Source organism: Pogona vitticeps, chromosome 1, assembly GCF_051106095.1.
Source record: "Pogona vitticeps strain Pit_001003342236 chromosome 1, PviZW2.1, whole genome shotgun sequence".
Lineage (NCBI taxonomy): Eukaryota > Metazoa > Chordata > Lepidosauria > Squamata > Agamidae > Pogona > Pogona vitticeps.
This window is the reverse complement of record NC_135783.1, coordinates 246,232,070-246,251,551: the sequence shown is the minus strand read 5'-3', so window position 1 is coordinate 246,251,551 and position 19,482 is coordinate 246,232,070. Positions and strand designations below refer to the sequence as shown.

General features: G+C 40.0%; 1 protein-coding gene across 11 annotated transcripts in view; it reads right to left on the bottom strand.

Moving 5' to 3' along the window:
* Positions 1-4,854, bottom strand: part of CTNND1 (catenin delta 1) — a 76,626-nt gene extending 71,772 nt beyond the window's left edge. For 5 of the 11 annotated variants that reach the window (XM_020792451.3, XM_020792454.3, XM_020792457.3 and 2 more), the window contains exon 1: positions 4,223-4,854. The gene's annotated coding sequence lies outside the window, so the exon portion shown is untranslated. Of the gene's footprint in view, positions 1-3,666; positions 4,018-4,222 lie in introns of those variants that run through there. The other 6 variants (XM_020792456.3, XM_020792458.3, XM_072985450.2 and 3 more) reach the window with 5 other exon arrangements.
* Between the last annotated feature and the right edge of the window lie 14,628 nt (positions 4,855-19,482).

Genomic DNA, 19,482 nt, shown 5'->3' with positions numbered 1-19,482 from the left:
CTCTAGTTCTATCGTACTTATATCCAGAGAGAACTAACTTAACAGCCATTTAGAATACAGTATGAAAACTGCTCATTCCCTACAATGGCATCACAATTAACTACTGCTATCCATCGGCAAATATCTAAATTTGAAACCACAATTTTACATCACCATCCCACTACAGGAAAAATGTACAAAAGTTATGATCTCTCAACACCTTTCAACCAACGTGTTTCAAATTTAGACATGAGTTGGATCTGGACCTAGTTATGATCTGAGCAAATCTACTGGAATTAACATGACAACTCAATCAATTTCACATCCTACTGATTTTAACGGGTAAGTGCAATGAAGACTGGATCCTACTGTTCCAATTTAGTTTCAGTTCCTCAGTCCAATCACAAAAATAAAGGGTAACCACAGTTATTCACAATACAGAACCCAGATCCATTTACTCAATTTTGCTGGTTTGTGGTCTAAGGCAGTGGTTCTTAACCTTTGTTACTCGGATGCTTTTGAACTGCAACTCCCAGAAACCCCAGTCAGGACAGCTGGTGGTGAAGGCTTCTGGGAGTTGCAGTCCAAAACTCCTGAGTAACACAAGGTTAAGAACCAGTGGTCTAAGGTACCTTTTAGTGCCACTGTAACTCATTAAACCTATCTGGCCATCCAATGAATGAGAATAAAACTGACCTGGTAGCACAGTGCAAATTACATGGGGGGGGGCGAGTAGTCTTAATTTGTACTTTGAAAATTAATTTTCATTGTTGACTTAAAATTAAACCTGTTACAGTTTAAGAAACCTGCTCATAGGCCTTTTAAACCAAAAAACACACACAACTCTGAATTTTGGCAACTTCAGCTACTTGCTTCTGACATATGGTAGAATTAATTGGGTGTACACACAAATTTCCAATAGAAGGACAGCTACAAAAGCAAACAGAAGACTCTTTCGCTTAGCCTTTCCCGGCATGGACCTTCCAGAGGCTTTGGACTTCAGCTCTCATCAGCCCTGAACAATGGTAAAAAATGCTGGAGGTGAAGTCTGAAATATCCAAACGACACCAAGCAAGGTTTATAACACATCTCACCTCCTTCCTAGAATTTCAGAGACAGATCTGAAACAAGCAACATCTGTGATACTGAATTGTTTAAAAAAAAATTCTGTCCCTAGCCACGTAACTGGTGGTCTCCTTTCTTAAACCCACTTGAAGATACAAGATGAGAACTGCAACAGGGGGCCATCTCAGCTGGGTCTACCACTTCTCAAGGGCGTAGCGTCTGTAACACAATGAACTGGAAAATGAAAAATCACTACTTAGAACCAATGCAAAGGCAAGAACTAAGTAGTATGGCAAGTTCTGCCACTATTACCTCTCCTAGTTCAGCCCCCTCTTCTCTTTAAAGCAGAGCTGTCAAGACACATTTGTTCTGCCTTGCATCACACTGTCCTATCTCAAATATTCAACTGTGCTAGCTAAGCACAGAAGTCAGTTCCTAGTTCTTTCCAGATTCTAAAGTAGCCTGTTGACACATGCATGCTGTGGGAGACCAGTTGTGCAGCAACAAGGCAAAGGCATACTGAGCTTTATTTCAGGATATTAAAAATAATAAACTGAGAACCCTTTCATCTGTGAAAGGCCTGTCATGTTTTTATGCTGCTCTTTCTCCAAGAAGGTCAGGGTTGCACGTATAGGTTCGATTCCCTTTTATTTCACAACAAACCATAAGATAGTTTTTTAGAGCTAAGCACAGGATTTCTTGAGGATGCGTCTGTCTGAGGAACAACACTTTGGCTAAAGGATAATACTATAATTTTTATCACAGGCACAAAGCCTCTTACCTAAATGGGGATCTGAAGCAAGACTTCTCAAGTCTGACACACTATCACAATTTATTATGAAGGCCTCTGAAAACCAGAGCTGCAATTGCAACAAGTAAAAAGTCCTCTAATTCCAACTTACTGCTGGCCTCTAAGTGGTCATGGTTCTCTCTCATATGGAGATACTGTACAGGGAAACTCCCCTTAATGTGCATTCAGCCTTGCCCCGCTCCAAAGTGCAAGCAATAATCTCCTATTCTGGTACCCAAAAGCTGAACTCTGCTTCTTTAAAAAGCAGCCAATACATTTTTATATCATAATATCTCCCAAGGAGATACCACTCAGTTCAGAAACAGTTTCGGGACAAAGCCCATGAGCTGCTCTGTTACCAATAATGTTCTGCATTTATCCAGGTTGGAGGTGGCATCCCAAGTTGACACCTCCACCCTCTCTTTCCAAAATTATTTCTTCACTGACAACAGAAGCAGGAGAGCTGGTCTGTTTAGAACTAAATCTCCTTTGCCACAAAAATGCCTGCAGTCCTCGTTCCAAGTGCTTCTCCTTTCCAAAGCTTATACGTACATTCCGGCCTAAAAGCACCACGGTCTCACCATTGTTCACCTTTCCAGGAAATGCAAAGCTCAAGTGGCATAATTATATAATAACTTTTAAATTATTGGCAACGCTAATAATTTTAAACAGCCTGACCCCCTAAAACGAAGATATTTCACATGTAGGTCTCAAAGGAGAGGGGGAGGGGAGTCGAGTAATGCCCAGAATGTCAGTCTTATCCTTTCTTTATGTTGGTGAAGATGGTTTCCTTTACATACACTTGTCTATGCTGGCAGAAGAACAGGATCTGTAGCATGAGAAAAAATGATTGTGCTGAGGGTGACTGGTAAACCCCCACACCACACACTGTGTTGTTCTAACACTCCGAAGTCGAAAGCCCCTCCCCTGCTCCCTTTTGAAGTGTCTTTGTGTTCTGCCTCCACAGAGAGCAAGCTCTTTCCTATGGGGCTTGATGGCCCACAAAGGTTACTAATATAATTCCAAATAATTATTTACCTCAGATGACCTGAACGGGAACAGCAAGAAAGACAAAATGGCACAGAAGAGACAGGACAGGAATTCCTCCAACAGCTACATTTTGAAATCTCTTCTCTTTTTTAAATTCGGTTCATTCAGCACAGTATCTTTCAGGTACTGTACATTAGAAATTACTGGCATTTTTGTTGCAAACCACCTTTTCCACAACATCCAGAATTTACTAAAAACAGTCCCAATGGACACCTGCTTATAATAATAATAATAATAATAATAATTTAAAAAAGAGCTTTCTTCAGTAGCACCCACCCCTGAATAATATTTATTAAAGTTAGTAAAATTAAGTATCTCTGTTAAAAGATTTGCAGCCCTAAATTCAACGAGGGGGGGGGGGGGTGCAGAAACGGACCAAATGTGAACAAACGCCTTTAAGGGCTTTCCAATTTTAAGAGTGCAGCCAGCCAGGAATACAGATATGCTTAATACCTCCAACTAGCGGAGATAAATCCAAATGGGATTCAAGGCTACCACCAAAAAATGACCCCAGCATCAGCTGGCTATGAGAGCATTCCTGTTTTTAAAGGAAATCCCCCTCTATGAAGGCTAGGGAACAAGATAATGGCAGGTGAGGGTGGGGGTGCTGCAAGGGATCCGAATCCAGCAGACAAGCTCACAAGAGTTCAATGTCTTAACGCATCTCGACGCTTCGATCGAAAAGAAAACATTACTTTTAACTCCGAAAGGCAAGAAAACAACCCCAAAGCAGATACTGTAGTAGACTCCAAACAGTTCTCTCTCCCCCCCCCCTCCGTTACCTCCCAGTCGCCTGATGGCAGGGGGCAACTCCAAAGCGAGCCTGGGCTGCCCTTCCCCTTCGGTTGGGGTTGCGGGAGAATCAGGATTTTTACAGTATTCCAGCTGAAGAGCAAAGTTCTGGCGGACCCACTGCGGAGCCGACTTCGCAGTAAGAGCTCGGGAACACCCAAACGCACCTGGGAGAAGCAAAATGGGATCCACCCAGCACCGTGCCCTTTGAAGCGTGGCTTGACAAGGGAGAGCGGCGGCACCGTCAGAGACTCGCTCCCTCTCTTCCACCCACCCCCCACCCCCCCCAGCCCCTTTTCTCTTGCCTTCTCGACTTGGTTCCCAAAAGTACTTTTTGGTCAACTGCGAAGTCAAATCGCAACCCCGCCACCCCCCAGGACCTCCTTCACATTCCTCTCCTTCGGTCTTTACGAGAGAGGGGAGGGGGAGAGGTCCCCCAGCACAGCCCCGGACAGCAGCTATCACAGCACGCAGATGCCCATCCAACACCAAGCCCTAAAATGCGCGCACACACGCAGACACGCGTTTAAGGACCCGATCACCTACCTTTGGCTGCTTCTTTTTCTCCTCCTTCCTTCGGGAATCGCGCAGCCTCTTGGGCAAGTTTTACTTCTTCCCCCCTTTAAGGTTTTCAGGAAAGGGGGAGGGAGGCAAAAGGCAAGCTTTGTGCTTTTATTTCCCCTTGGAATTAGGAAAACTGCTCCCCTGTTTGTCTCCTTTTTGCCGTTCAGGCTGACAACTTCGTGTTAATAAAAGACACTTGTGTGGGACTGCACACGCCTTTAAAAAAAAAAACACACACACACAAACTGGTCCTTGGGCAAATGCAAAAGAGGGGGGGAAAATAAGCGTGCCGTTTCCTAACAAAGCCCCGAAGAAACTAAGCATAAAATCTCTGTCCAGAGCAGCTTTTTTTAAAAACACATACAAAAAGGAAAGAGTCGAAGAAAAGCCGAGCGGCGGTGCGGTGCGCCGAGCCTCTCTCTCTTCTTCTTCCTCCTCCTCCTCCTCCTCCTCCTTCGCCGCCGCCGCCGCCTCTTCCTGCGGGACCTTTCTCTGGCTTTTTTCCCCCCTCGCTCAGTTCCAACACCTAAAATGGAAGTTGCGCCCAGCCAAAGGCAAGGCAGGCTGGGTGGTGACAAACGGTGCGCTCCGGCCCGGCCCCTCTTTTCTCGAAGTGATGTCAGCTCCAGCACCGCTCCAATGGGAGGCAGGCATCAATCAGGGAGCCTCTTTTCTCCAATAGGAAACTCCATTGTAGAAATTCTTCTTTTACTTATTTATTTATTTAAAAGCAGACAAAAGTGGGAGGGGGGGACTAAAGCCGTAGAAGAAGGGAAATACAAGGAAATGTAACTTTATTAAAAAAAGAGAGAGAGAGACCATAAACAAGGCGTGCCACACTTCTATTAAGAACCTAAGACGTAATGCCATTGCAAGAATCGTGCGCTTGCCAGTTGGAAAAGGAGAACTTTTGATTTCAGTAAAGAAGATCCAGGTGTAAAAAAGTCGAGGGTTCCCCCCCCAACCCGCATTTTTTACATTTTTTGCAGGGTCTTTTCAGTTTGTAGCCACGTACGGTTACTTGGAAATAAGTTCCAGTCAACTGGACTTACTCCGGTCTTGCGTAGTCATAAAGGTTTTTTTCTGAAATAAATTTCGGAAGGGTTAGGTTTGCAGTCCCAAGTTTTGTACCCCAAGGTTTGTCTCCTACTGTGTGCATTTTCCTCTGTTCGCTCGTGAGCAACGCGCTCTCTCAAGAAAGGAAACGAGTACCTACAGGTACTGCCGCTGAGGCTGTCCTACTTTGGGCACATCATGATTCTTTGGGGAAAAAAATAATGCTAGGGAAGATGGAAGGCAGCAGGAAAAGAGGAATGCCAAATACGAGATACTGTAGACAGACTTCCTAAAGGACCCACAGGCTTGCGTATACAAAAGCTGAGCTGAGCAGTTGGATACTGGACATTTTTGAGATTGCTTATTCATAGAGTCGACATAAAAGGGGGGCTTCTTGACAGCAGATAACAACACCTGACACTGCTTGTAAGAAAATAAATGCAAGTTTAGAGGATACTTTTATTATTTTAGGTCTATTAGATTATATTTAGGTTCTGCGATATGGTATATAGTCAGGCTTTGACGGAGAATTTCCCATCACTAATTGCCACCAACTGTCAGGCATTATTTTGCATGTAATTATGAAGAGGAATCCAATACCACAATGAATAAAGCATTTACTTGTCCTTTGCTGTCTTCCTTCTCCCCCCCCCTGTAGAAAAATATTGTTTTGCGTATTTAATTAAACTATTTTTTGGAATTTTTACAACAGAAGGCTTGTCTTGATTTCTGATTGCGGTTTTAAACCTGCACATGGCTGGGTCCTCTGCAAATTTAGAAAGAACTCCACCAAGTTCAGCTTTAATGTTGTTTTATGCCAGCTTACATATTTTGAAGCTGGGATATAACTGGTTGAAGTAACAAATGTGGACCCTCAAAGACTAACGGACTGCAGCCTATTCAGATGCCCAGTTCTAAAAGGTGATCGCTGGCAGTAAACCATGACAGCTTATGCCAAATGCATTAGTCATTAAGGCCGCACAGCACTCTTGATTACTTTCCCACAATATACTTACAAAACTTTGCTCCACTTACAGTATTCCCATGTGACTGCATGGAATTGTTGTAAGCCGCCCAGAGACGTTTGGGTAGAGTGGGCGGCATATAAGTTAAATAAACAAACAAACAAACAAACAAACTGCATGCCTGTTTGAGGATATTCTATTGATATTAGCAGAATTTACTATGAGTAAGGTTAGATTAAAACATTTTAATTTGAAGATAAATTAGTTACATGTTGTAACAATAGCTTGGTGGCTTCGGTATGATTAAGAGATCGATTCTCTACTGTGCCTCCTTGAAAGGACTTGATCATCCATAAGGTCCCTTCCAGCTTTGCAGTTCTAAGAGGAGGAGGAGGAATATGCTTCAGGTTGCACTATTGTTTCCCACTCTGTTCAATCTGTATGCAGAACATATATGGAAATCTGGATTAGATGTAGATGAAAGGGAAGTGAAAATTTAAAATATGCAGATGATAGTATGTTGCTGGCAGAAAACAGCAATGACTTGAAATCACTCCTGCTGAAGGTGGAAGAAAAAAGAGCAAAAGCAGAACCACAGTTGAACACCAAGATGACAAAAATGACTACAAAAGAATAATAAAACTTTAATACCAACAATGAAGAAACTGACATTTAAATTGTTAAAGGCTGTGTACATCTAGGTTCAATCAATCCAGGTGGTCACTGCGGCCAAGAAACCAGAAGAGTAAGATTTGAAAGAGCAAAAATGAAGGAAGTAGAAAAGACTACCAAGTGTAAAGATGTGTCAGTGAAGACCAAGATAATCCATACCATAATATCCCAAATTACTATGTATGGATCTGAAAGGTAGACAGTGAAGAAAGCAGATGGTTAATTCAAAATAAGGTGTGAGAGAACAACTTTGTAGATACTATGGATTGCTAGAAATATTAACATATTGGTGCTAGATCAAATCAAGTCTGAACTCTCCCTAGAAGCAAAAATAATAAAACCGATAGTGTCATACTTTGATTATATCAAGTGAAGAGAAAACTAGCTGGAAAAGAAATAATGGTGGGAAAAGTTGAAGATAGCAGAAAAAGAGGAAGACAAATATGAGATCAATAAAGGCTTGAGCTTGCCCTTATTGAGCAGAAGCTGTTAATGATAGGACAGTGTTGAATTTTACCTCATTATTTGATTTATTTAAAAATTTTACATTGTGTCTGTGTTCCTACTCATAATAGATTAGCTGAGAAATGAAAATAGATCTTCCCAACAGTAGTAAATTGTTGTGAATTATCCCTGTTCTATATCTATGAAGATTCTCAGTCATCCAGGTAAAGTTGTCTGGTAGTTGAATTATGGCAACTGGACTTACAGTATTTCTTATTAGGTTGAAATATTTTGCTACTTGTCCAAGTAAGAGAAGCTACTTGGATGAGTAGTGAAACCTTTCAACCTAATATGAAATAACTCCAGTTACCATCACTCAACTTCCAGATATCCCTGTTCTAATGCAAAGTGTTTTGGGATGGTTTTGTCCTGAATGAGCAATTAAGACCCATTTATTTTAGGAAATACCTGCTGCTGGCAAAAGATGACAAGTTTCTAGTGATAGAGATCAACACAGCTGCCAATTCTCCTATCAACAGTATGCTGAGATGAGCACCTGTTGTTCAAAATTTACCATTGCATGTGCATCATTTGCTGAATGTCCAATTGTGTTGCAATTCTTTTCCATATTTTCACAATTAACAAAAATCATACACAAAAGTGACTCACATTAACACCATGCTAAGTGTGCAGATGGAGTGTTGCCAGCTTTGCAAGTCAGCTAATGACTAGTGGTATTTGTTTTAGCTCTTGACAAAACGACTGAGTAGATAGCCTTCCATAGCCATCGCCCCACCCCAAAGCCATCTCCCTGCTCCCAGGAGACTGCATGTTTTGTCCACTTCTAAAACTGCCCTGATCTAGAGGCCAACAGAACTGTAGAAGGCACCATATCACATGAGAACTTCCATCAAGGTTGTTTGTATGTAGCTTCCAGCAGAACTTGGAAGAGTCAGTTTTTGAGATTACAGTTCCCAGAATCCTTTAGGGTTAACTACGGCAGGGTATTCTGGGACCTATAATCCAAAAAAATGTCATGTTTCTCAGTACTGCTTGATAGGAACTGCTCTGTGCCTCTGTCAAGTAGTAGCCTACAGCAGAAGCTGGTCCGTGGTTTTCGCTGGAGTGTCCATCTGCTGTGTAACCATCCCTCTGATCAATTAAAATTCTGTAGAGGACCACCTACCTTATCTTAGGCAGCAAGGCTGAGGTCCATGATGCTGCATTCAAAAACACAACTCATTTATTTCTGTGTAGAGGAGTTTCTTCCACAAAGGAAAGGCTTCATATATATAACAGCGTTATATCTAATTCTACATCGGCTTTATTGGGAGCAAGGGCCACTGAACTCAACCAGACGTGGTTCTGAAAAGGCAAGCGTTGTCTTATACTGTCAGTGCATTTTAAAATTATTCTGTAACTGTGTATGCTCAGAATCACTTGAGAAAACAATATTATTTCCATGTATGTTTTAACATGGGATACCTAGTATGGTGTCATGGATAGAGTCACAGGCTAGGACTCAGGAGGTCTAGGTTCAAATTCCTGCTCAGCCATGGAAACTCACTGGGGGAGTGGAACGGGTATGACCACTCCTTAAATATCTGACTTACCTTGGAAGCCCTGTTGTTTTGCTTAGTCATGAAGTCGTGTCTGACCCTTCGTGACCCCATAGACCAGAGCACGCCAGGCCCTCCTATCTTCCACTGCCTCCCGGAGTTGGGTCAGATTCATGTTGGTTGCTTCGGTGACACTGTCCAGCCAATCTCGTCCTCTGTCGTCCCCTTCTCCTCTTGCCCTCACACTTTCCCAACATCAGGATCTGTTAGCCCTTCTAGGGTCACTATAAATCGGTTCCAACTTGCCCACACATAACAACCTATTTGAACACGCCTAAGTGTAGCACTTTGTTGCATTAAAAAATCCAGATAACTAAGGAATCAGGTGGCCAGTTTGCAGTCCTCTCCATTACAGTTTTTAGTGTCAGCCAAAATTATACAATAGTTAGTACTCTCTAGTTTAATGAATCCACAATAAAGCAACATGGTATTTTCTCACACAGTCTCAGTTAAAGAACCCGGCTATTTTTTTGTTATTTTATAATCTTTTCCAGGTCAGTTAATCAAGAATAAAAGAAAACAGAGGAGAGCACAAAGAGTAAAAGTAGGATATTTTCCTAAACAGCACTCAGACTGTTCTTTGTGAGCTGCTTCCCCCACATTTCCTGCAGATATTGCATAACAATAACTCTGAGGTTATAATGGGGAGAAACTGGAGAATTGGAAGGCCACCCATGTGACTTGTGGGTTTAGCCTTTGCATAGTCTTTGAGGAGAGTTAACCAAATCAGTTTCTGGATTGATCTACTCAAATAAGCAGCAACTTTCATAGTGTTTTAAGAGAGCTGGTAATCATTTGTTTTGAAAGGATTAGACTAAATAATTATCTAAGAATTACTTACAATATGTTACTGATTTCGCTTTACCAATACAGTATTAGTTGTAGTCTTACCAAAGTTCTGAGCTTTAGAGTCCCAAATTACATTTAAGTTAGGTGGCTGTCTGGAGTAACGATATAATTTTCTCATGGGTAATTGCTTGACTAGATTTGACACTGACTGATAATTTGCATATAGCCACAACACTATTTGCATGGGAACTATAATTTGCCATGTGGTGGTTACTTTTCTTTATACAAAGGTCAGCACATCTTTCATCCTGAAATAATGTAATGTCTGTGTTTTATGCACTTCAGGATCATTTGCTTGTTCATCCAAGGGCACAATTTGTACCCTACCGTTCCCCTAAGATAACTGCATCAGAGATGAACTGTTCTTATAATTCCCACAAGTACTTTGAAAATTTATGTTGTTCCATTTGACTTTTATTTTGCATCATGACACACTGGTTTCTGTTATAGCCGACTAAAAGCCCTCGGCATAGCAGTTGTTCCATGCAGCAACTATAATACATGAGAATTGTTCTCCACAAGGCTTGTCTAAAATGACCTCAACATTTTTTCATAGTCCATGTGTTGAGAGCAACTCGCAAGACGTGACAGCTGCCAGCCTTCAGTTGCCTTTCCAACCTCTTTCCATCAGGTGATCATAAGATAATAATGAGCTGTGAGGGAGTGTCTTGACAGAGGATGGAAACCCAGCTTTGCATCACTTATTTGCTACTATAGAGCAGTGCTTCTGCTTCCTTCTTCTTCATACAATCTTTCTTTTCAGTTTTCAATGAAGAGATTCCTTCAGAGTTTCTCTCTCAGCTGCTTGCAAAGAGTTAGCATGCCTTTTTCTAGTTTTAGTGCTTCACTTAGCCTATCCCTTATTTGCATTGCTATGCAGGCTGCTTGAAACCAAGCCATCGAAAAATTGTTGGACAGATATGGGGGAAATTAAAAATGCAGAAGGCCACTATGTTGTGCTCAGGAGAAGAGGAATATTAGTTGCAATCTGTAAATCCAAAAATGCTTCTAATAGGGTACAGATGTGAAAGAAGGCAAGTAGAGCTCCGTCCTGATTATGCAGAAATAAAACATAACTGGACAAGAATGTGAAAGCATTAATCAAAGTTTTGGTTGGAATCATTTGGCATTTGCAGAGCACATACTACAATGCAATAGCGTCAACATATGAAGAGAAAATATCTCCATGCAAAGAGAAAATAGCAGGCAAGGGGAAAATATGCACAGCTTGTGTTGCATATGGTAAACACTGTAATGAATCACAACCGTTGAATATAAGAGCTCTAGATGTGTGTATTACAGTGAAACTTCACTTGGGAACACCTACCATTAATGGTGAAAGATCTTAATATACTTTTGGCATGATTACAGTATGTGGGACTACTTCAGACTTCAGCTGCTGTCCATGGACATTTGCCAGATGTGCAGAAAGAGTCACAAATTGCCATTTTCTTTGATTAGCCAGCTTTAAAAGTACACTGTTTCTCAACTTTTTAAAAGTAATGCCAAATGTTTTAAATATTATTATGTTTTATATATATTTTTTCCCAAACTATATGACGCTTCTGAAATCCTTATAGCCCTCCTGAAGGGGGTATGATTTCAATTCATTCTAGTTTGGCTAGAAAAGTGTCAGTTGTTTTTGTTTTGTTTTTTAAACTGTGAGGAGACTTCTACATATTCTCTTATAAATTTCCATTTCTGTTTTTATGAAAGTTAATCACACAGATAATCCTGTATGTGGGCAGCCCATCGACACACCCACTCATATGACAGGATCAGAAAACATGCATTCAGATGTAAGATGTCCATGTCTTCAGAACCAGGTGCAGCTATAACTGCACAATACGTTTATAAACACTGTATAGCTTTTAGAGTAACTGAGAGCCGTGTTCCATGGAACAAAAAGTGAACCGTCCTGAAATGAGGCCATTAAAAATCTCATTTGCTCAGTTGTGGAGAAAGCAACAGTGTTGCTTTCAGTTTAAAAACACACACACACACAGAAAACAAATACTGTAGCCTGCTACCAAGTGCAGCTCAAGGAGAATAATTATTGTGTTCTTTGACAGGAGATTGCAGAGGAGAGATTTGCTCCTGGATTCTTCTGGGTTTACACCATCCTGACCCACAGAAAATCTAGGAGGTAAAAACGTAGCTTTGGAAGGCTGCAGCAGTGTCCCTAAAACATTTTTGCCAGGACGGCTTTGGCCGCTTAGTCAGACTAGTTCATCTCCTCCAATCTCACTATAATAAAAGGATGACAGATACGATCTAAGTTGCTTGGCTTCCTAGTTCTTATGTTGAGCTCATTTTGTCTGGAAACGGTTTCAGTATCAATTAGGGTTTGTCCATATCACACTTTCAGTGCAGGTCTCATTCATGCTGAAAGCAGCTTCATGAAGCGGTTAAAATTTTGAATAACCTTTGTTAGGCTTCAAGGCCATCTTTGGCCTCTGTACTTGCTTTACAATGGAAAATGCTTATGATCCGTACAGGTTTAGGCATGTTTTATTAATTGCTGTTAATGTCTTTTTTTCCATGTACGAATGTGTTCAAATATTGCAGGAATTAATGTCTCAAATTGCAACAGTTTTTTAATGTGTTATTCTTATTTCCTCATACCTGAAGTACTGATTTTTCCATCTGGAAAAAAGTAGAGATGTGTACTTCTTTTATATTATTCTTCTGTGATTTTGCTATGACTCCATCAACAAAGAAAAATATGAACTACATTAATGTTGGCAAGTTGTTGTATTTATTGTGAGTTCTTAAATACTGTTTGTTGCTTTCTAGTTTCTGAAGAAAAGGGGAAATAAATAAAATTGCTACGTCTACTATTGTTGAGCATTTCTTGTTTTTCATCTACGAACATATATCTAGTTTGTTATTATCCTTTTGTTTGGTTAATATTTAAACTTTGTCCTAGTAAACTGTGACGCCAGCATTGTCTAAAACTGGATTAGGAGTGTTCATGTAATACATGGTGAATTCTATATTAAGAACATATTTTGCTGAGAGAAATGCTTATGTACCTATTTAGCAAACTGATTGTATTTTGGAATACTGCAAGGCACTGCATCCAATGATTATATAAATCTACAGTTGTAATGTCTAGTTACATCTGGGACATAATCTAGTATTGTTAATATTAAAATCAGGTTGTATTTATCTGGTTTAAAAAAATTATGTCAACTACTCCCTTTCCTTGCAAAGAACCCATAATGGCAACAGCTTGCATTAAATACAGTATAACATTTGTGGCCGTGCACTAATATAATCAGAATTCCAGGGTTGTAAAAAAATAATAAAGCACAATAAAACAAATGTTATAAATGTAGCTCTTGTCTATTCTCCAAAAGCTTTCATAAATAAATGCATTTTATTTTATTTTCTATCAGCTGGTATACACACACACACACACACACACACACACACACACACGGAAGTGATAACGAGGAGGACAACCAGACCTCCTCTAGGAATGAGTTCCAGAGCAGCAATGCAGCAATCCAACTGACAGGGCAGATTCCCCTCATACTAGGGACACCAGGCGAACAACATTCTGTCCCCTAAGATCTTAGGGCCAAAACCTGAAACCAAGGGATGGGCGCTTGCGCTGTCACCAAAGGTAAGGCAAGTAGGATTGGGAGGATTATCAAACCTGCTTCTGTGCCAGCTGATTGAGGAACTTTGTATGAAAGGAATCTGACTTCTGCTGCTACCAAGGCTTGTGCCTCAAGAACATGTTGTTGTTGTTCTTGTTGTTATTGTTTTGTTCGCAGCCTCTCATGCTATAGGTAGTTTATGTGGCTGAGAGCGACTTTTTGAGCTGAGATGATTGTATACAGTATATGTGGAGCACTAACCAATCGTTCCTTTTGGAGAGCCCTGCCTCTCTGCTGAGTGTTTATTTTCACTCTCTTTCCTCAGTTGGAAGCAGTTGTTTGTTTGCCATTAATCTGTTTGGTTGTCAGTATGAGTGCAGTAAAAAAAGTAAAAGTATACCCAAGCCTGTAATTTTAAGCAACTATAAGTAAATAATCTTTTTTATTCTTTATCCTACAAATGTCACAGAGTGAGTTACTGAGACTTTAAAGGCCAATTGATGAGAAATAGGTGGACTCTGGGGAATTTGTAGCTATTCTCTCATGTGGATCTTTGCACTTCTATTGCACAGCAAAAGGAATTTGACCAGATATTAAAAACTCTGCAACAGAAGGCTCAAAAAAAAAAGAGGAGCCATTGGTACACAACACCCTGCACTGTTCCAAATAGCACAGTGAGTCTGCATGCACACATAAACAGTACTATATTTTTAACTCCAACCCCTTCCCCTCATTTTTGGCTTTATTGATACAACAACACTATCTAAGCACAATACACACAATAAATGTTTGTGCTGAACCAGTGAGCCCTGACTTTAAAACTAACTTACATACAAAGCTACACTTTTCCTTCTTCCAGCACCATGTGTCCTGAGGTTTATAATCTCTCCCTAGAGAAAGGAAGAGGCAAAGTAATTCCCTGAGACTCTATTTGGGGCCCTGAGCCCTAGCAGCCTTACCATCAATTGATCTTAAATTCTACATTAGTATGAGCAAAGGTGATCCTTCTAGCACTTGTAAACAATTACACTCAGGGTGGGTGGAACATTTTACCAACTGGCTGCACTGGAAGATTAGTCATCTGTAGAGTTCACAGTAAGAACTCACATTGTCTAAGATGCAGCGCCAACAGTTTCTAACCTACAAGTTTTTTTTAAATCTGTTTTAATGATGCTTTTAGCTAATACTTGAAATATAATGTTTATTTAATTGTTTTAAATATCTGTATAATTTACTCTTTTTTAGTTTTTAAACATTGTGTTTTTAATGATGTAAGCCACCTTAGGTCCTTTTGTAAGACAAAGGTGGAGTAAAATATTTTAAATAAATAATAAATAAATAAATACAGGCTGTGAGTGAATCTATATGTTATACTAGGTGATACGTTGTGTGCTGTCAAATCAGAAGTGAGTTATAGTGGTCCTAATAAGGTTTGCAGGGTAAGAGTTTAAGGAATACAGGTAGTTTTCTCAATCTCCCTCCCACTTGATGAATTTCCATAACCAAGTACGGATTTCAACCTAGGTCCTAATTCTTTCTGAATTCTAGTCTATCACTCTCTCCACTGATTACACCATACTGGGTACCACTAGGTGCCATACCAGGCAATACTCAACATCATTATCTACTGAAGATACCTATCTCTTTGTATGCAGTAACCATTCTGCATTACATTCAGTAAAACATGGGAACAAAAAGGACAGAAGATCCAGCCTTCCACCACTTTCTCGTTCCTTTTCTCCCGCCCTACTTACTTTGCACAAGGGCCTGCCTGATGTAGAAAGTTGCTCTATTGAAAATTTGCACTGTTTTTCTTGCATACTTTTTTTCTTGATCTAGTAAGAGGTATCACTGTAAGTATGCATTATGGAATTTGTTTTGCGTGAGGGTGGTTGTCTGATTTTGCAAGTTATCTGCAGTTCAGATGTCTTCTGTTTGATGTGTCTGCTTTGTAAGTAACCAAGGATGACTTACAGAAGGGTTTGCTAACATTCCCTTCATGATAGAGCTAGATGCTAAAGACTGGATCCTGCTATGGCTCAATGGTACCCATTGCACAAACTGTTCACCAGTAGCAAGGATGTAATAAATGGCATTTTCCCATTATACCTCCACATTTGCAGGTTATCTGCTCCTCATATGCTATAGTTTTCTTATTACAGTACTGTATCTGGATAAAATTTATGTTAGCTGCCTTGCCTCTCCCTCTTCTACTGTGCTTGCTTTTGGCCCGTTCAATTGTTCTGAGTCAGAAAGCAGTCATGAAAGCATAATATGCATTTCTACCTTTATGAAAACAATCAAATTGTTTAGTGATCACAAGTGACCGTGAAGAATTAGGTCCCATAAGAAAGCCAACGGCATCCACACTCTTTGTCTAACTGGGATCTGATGGTGAGCAAGGAAGTGTACCACCTACTGGAGTATCTGTGCTTTGCCTTCTCCTTCCTCTGGGTATCGATGTTGTTTAAACTTAACCTTTGGAATCCGTTTGGAATCTCTTAACCAAAGCTTCAGGTATGCCAAGAATGTGCTTTGCAAACTGCCCCGGGATAGATATTATCAATTCAAACATGTTAAATAAAATATTCTCAAGGAGAAACGATAATGGGGTGTGATGGCTGTTTATAGGGTTAGACAGAGTGAAGCAGCCATCTCAGGCAGCAGCTTTTGGATGTTTTAAAGGGCAGCAATTGTTAAGTAATGTATTATTATTATTATTATTATACTTCTTTTTCAATACCTGGAAGGAGAGATGTATTTTTAGAATTTTCTGCCTCATACAAAAACAACCTGACTCCATTTGGGTACCTTAACCTGTGGGCAGGGGCTGCGGTTTCCTTATCTGCTTCAGGCTGCTAAAAGCCAAATTATTCTATATTAACTATATATGAGTCTCTCTTCCCACGTCTGTGGCAGCGAAAATCCCACAGAAATAAATGGAGTTTATGTTATACAACATTTTGAATGCTGAGGCTTGTTACATGAACAAAGTAAACCTGCACAGTTTTATTGTCTAGCATTCCTTTCCTTATTCCAGGGAGATTTACAGAGTTTAAAAAGAAGAATCTTATATGCTTTAATAAACTTCTTGCTCATCATGATCCAAAAATGGCTTGAGATTACCATGACAGATCAGAACAATAACGCATTATGTGTTGTTTTCCAAAGCAATGTTTCCTCAAGACCTCTGTGGGCTTCAGTGGGCTTGTGTGCACAGAATCCAGTAAAATCTTATATTATATATATTGAATAGAAGTCAGCCACATGACTTCTACAATTACAGTCACATTCTAAACTAAAATGCCATATGAAGTACAAATATGCAGTTATACACACCCTACACCTATATAGTAATTAGTGTTATGGGCTCTCAAGCTAGTACCAACCTATGGTGACTACCAGAGGGTTTTTGAGTTACTGTATGTCCAATGCTCAAAGAATTGTTTGCCATTACTATCCTTTCCATGAGTTTCCAGGACTGAGTTGGAATTTGAATTCAGGTCTCCAGCATTCTATTCACTACACAATACTGTCTCTCTCTATATAATTAGAATTATAAACAGAAAGACAGAATACTGCATTGTTTCTATATTGTTTTTATTGTTGTACTTTGTACTGAAACCATAAGATACAGGGCAGAACATAAATGTTCTAATTAAACAAATAAATATTATGGCAAGATGATTCAGCTTCAATCTTTTTCAATTGCTCTCAATCAAAATGTCTTGCCTCCAAAATGTTTCTCAAACACAGCAGACTGAGTATTTGAACATGGATTACTGCAGATGTTGTCTTCTGAGTTCAGGCCATGAGGTGCTACAATACCAATTCTATCAACTGAGATGCTCTCCTTTTCTTCTGATGTAATGGATCAGGTGGTATTTCTGTCCCAGTCACTAGCAAATCAGATAGGTTGTGATATTTGGAATTAAAGAGTCTTGCTACTGGTTGTTCTAGTTTGTTGTTCCGGGTCAGAAATGTGGACTTCAGCTTTTCTATTTTGTTAGTCATTGCACTAAATACATGAGCTAAGTTGTTAACCACATCCTTCTGGGATCAAGAAAATACTTGTTTGATGTCATGTTTGGTGTTTTCAAAATCATCTCTCTTTCCCTTGACAGATAGATAATGAACATTAACTGGTAAAAGTTTTTGTCTATGTGATTGCCCCAATAGTATCCAAACTTGGTTTATGGGTCAAGGTGAGGTGAGTCTTACATTCAACTCTCTGACAGAATGGCTTCCCCAATGGAACAGCCAGTGGTTTGGTTACTGTGAGAGTCATAGTCTGAAACATCAGGAAGCCAGAAATTCACTAGTGCTGATTTAGGACCTTTTCTGAAGACCTGTAATAATGACGTCATTTAGCATTATTTGCCATATTCCCAGGCTAGCAATGTTGTTTTGTGGACAACATTCTGTACTTTTTCGTTTTGCCCTCGCTTATACGTACAAGGAACTCTGGACAGAGTATGTTGGCCCCATATTAGGAAATTTCCTCCTTATTCAGCAGCAACCTCTTTCTCAAGAGTCCACACCACCCTGACTCATGGTCCTAGAGCTGAATGACTAGCTTTCCAGGGCACCTTCCTCAGAAGAGTGTGAATGGATAGCGCCTGAAAACCTGGTGGTTAATACCTATGGAATGTTAAGACATATGATGCATTGGGCTCAAGAATGTGTGCTTTATTTAGATCATGGCTTCTGGCACACTGGCCTGAAAATCCAGGGTCCTCTTGCTGGCTTTTTAGAAAAATTTATCTGCTGAACAATTACTGAGTGCAAACTTATTTACTTGTCTTCCTAGAAATCTAACTACAGTATGTCAATGATCTTTTTGTTTTGTTCAGATTTGAAAATGTAACCAATATACCTTTTAATTGTGTCTTTTAAAAAAATTCCAAAGGTTCATAATGTTATGCACTGTAGGATTTACCTGGGGTCATCTTTATATGAAACTCAAGTAGGTATATTTAAATAAACCCTCTTCTACTCTTACACTCGCCCAAACCTGTTTTGGGTTAAAATGTAGAGCAGTATTAGGATGGTCAGATGTAAAGGTGGACAGGGTGCACTTACCTTTAATAGCAATGAGAATATTTCAGCAAGTGCAGTTTTGTATAACAGAGCATACTTGCTGAAATTTGCTCTTCTGCATAACTGTTAAAAGTGCAGGACACCTTTCACTTCTACTTTAGATATAACTACTCCATGTTCTCGCTCACCATGAGAAGGAGTACTTGTATCTCCTTCAAGTGTAGTTAATACATTACAGTTAATTGGAATAAGAATTCCTGTGTGCAAAGCATGTGCTTACCGCTGAGCTGCAGACTTCTTTCAACTAAAGTACTGTAGTTCTTGGTATGTGATACCTTATGTAGTCCAAACGGTGAGTTGGGATTACACAGCACCATCAGAATTATTCTGACTGTGAGGTGTAATTCCACCTCACTACATGTCATGTTTGAATTTCCCCCAAAGGAATTTCATTTTTTACAGAGATCCTAAAATAAACAAACCATGGTGTAGACACAGGCAAAGATCAGGTTAGATTTATCTCCGAAAGGGCATAGGGTGGACTTGGCCTTGACCTGTGTTCTCTTATTTGGGTACAGACTGGCTTGGAGAGGCAGTGCACATGTCTATTTTCCATGTTGCCTTTTGTTCCTTCTCTCACATTTGTAGCTTATAGGTGGAAGAAGATAAATTACCTACTGGTAATTTCTGCGTTATCAACAGACCAATAAGGATTCCAGACTGTTGTTTAACAATAGCAACAGCAGAAGAGTCTCTCATCGTTTAAATTATATATCTGAAATGAAGAAAGTGTGAGGTTTGCGTAACCAGATGAAGATCTGTGTATGGAAGATGGAGTGTGGACTCTGTTCACTTTTGCCACTCAGAAACAAATTCCTGAGCTCAGAATTGTTGAAGTCTACTAAGTGGATGTCTTTTGCACCTGGTTCTGATTGATAAATCCACAGGGTTCTAGTTAAGAGGAATGCAGCAAAGTAGATCCTTGGAAG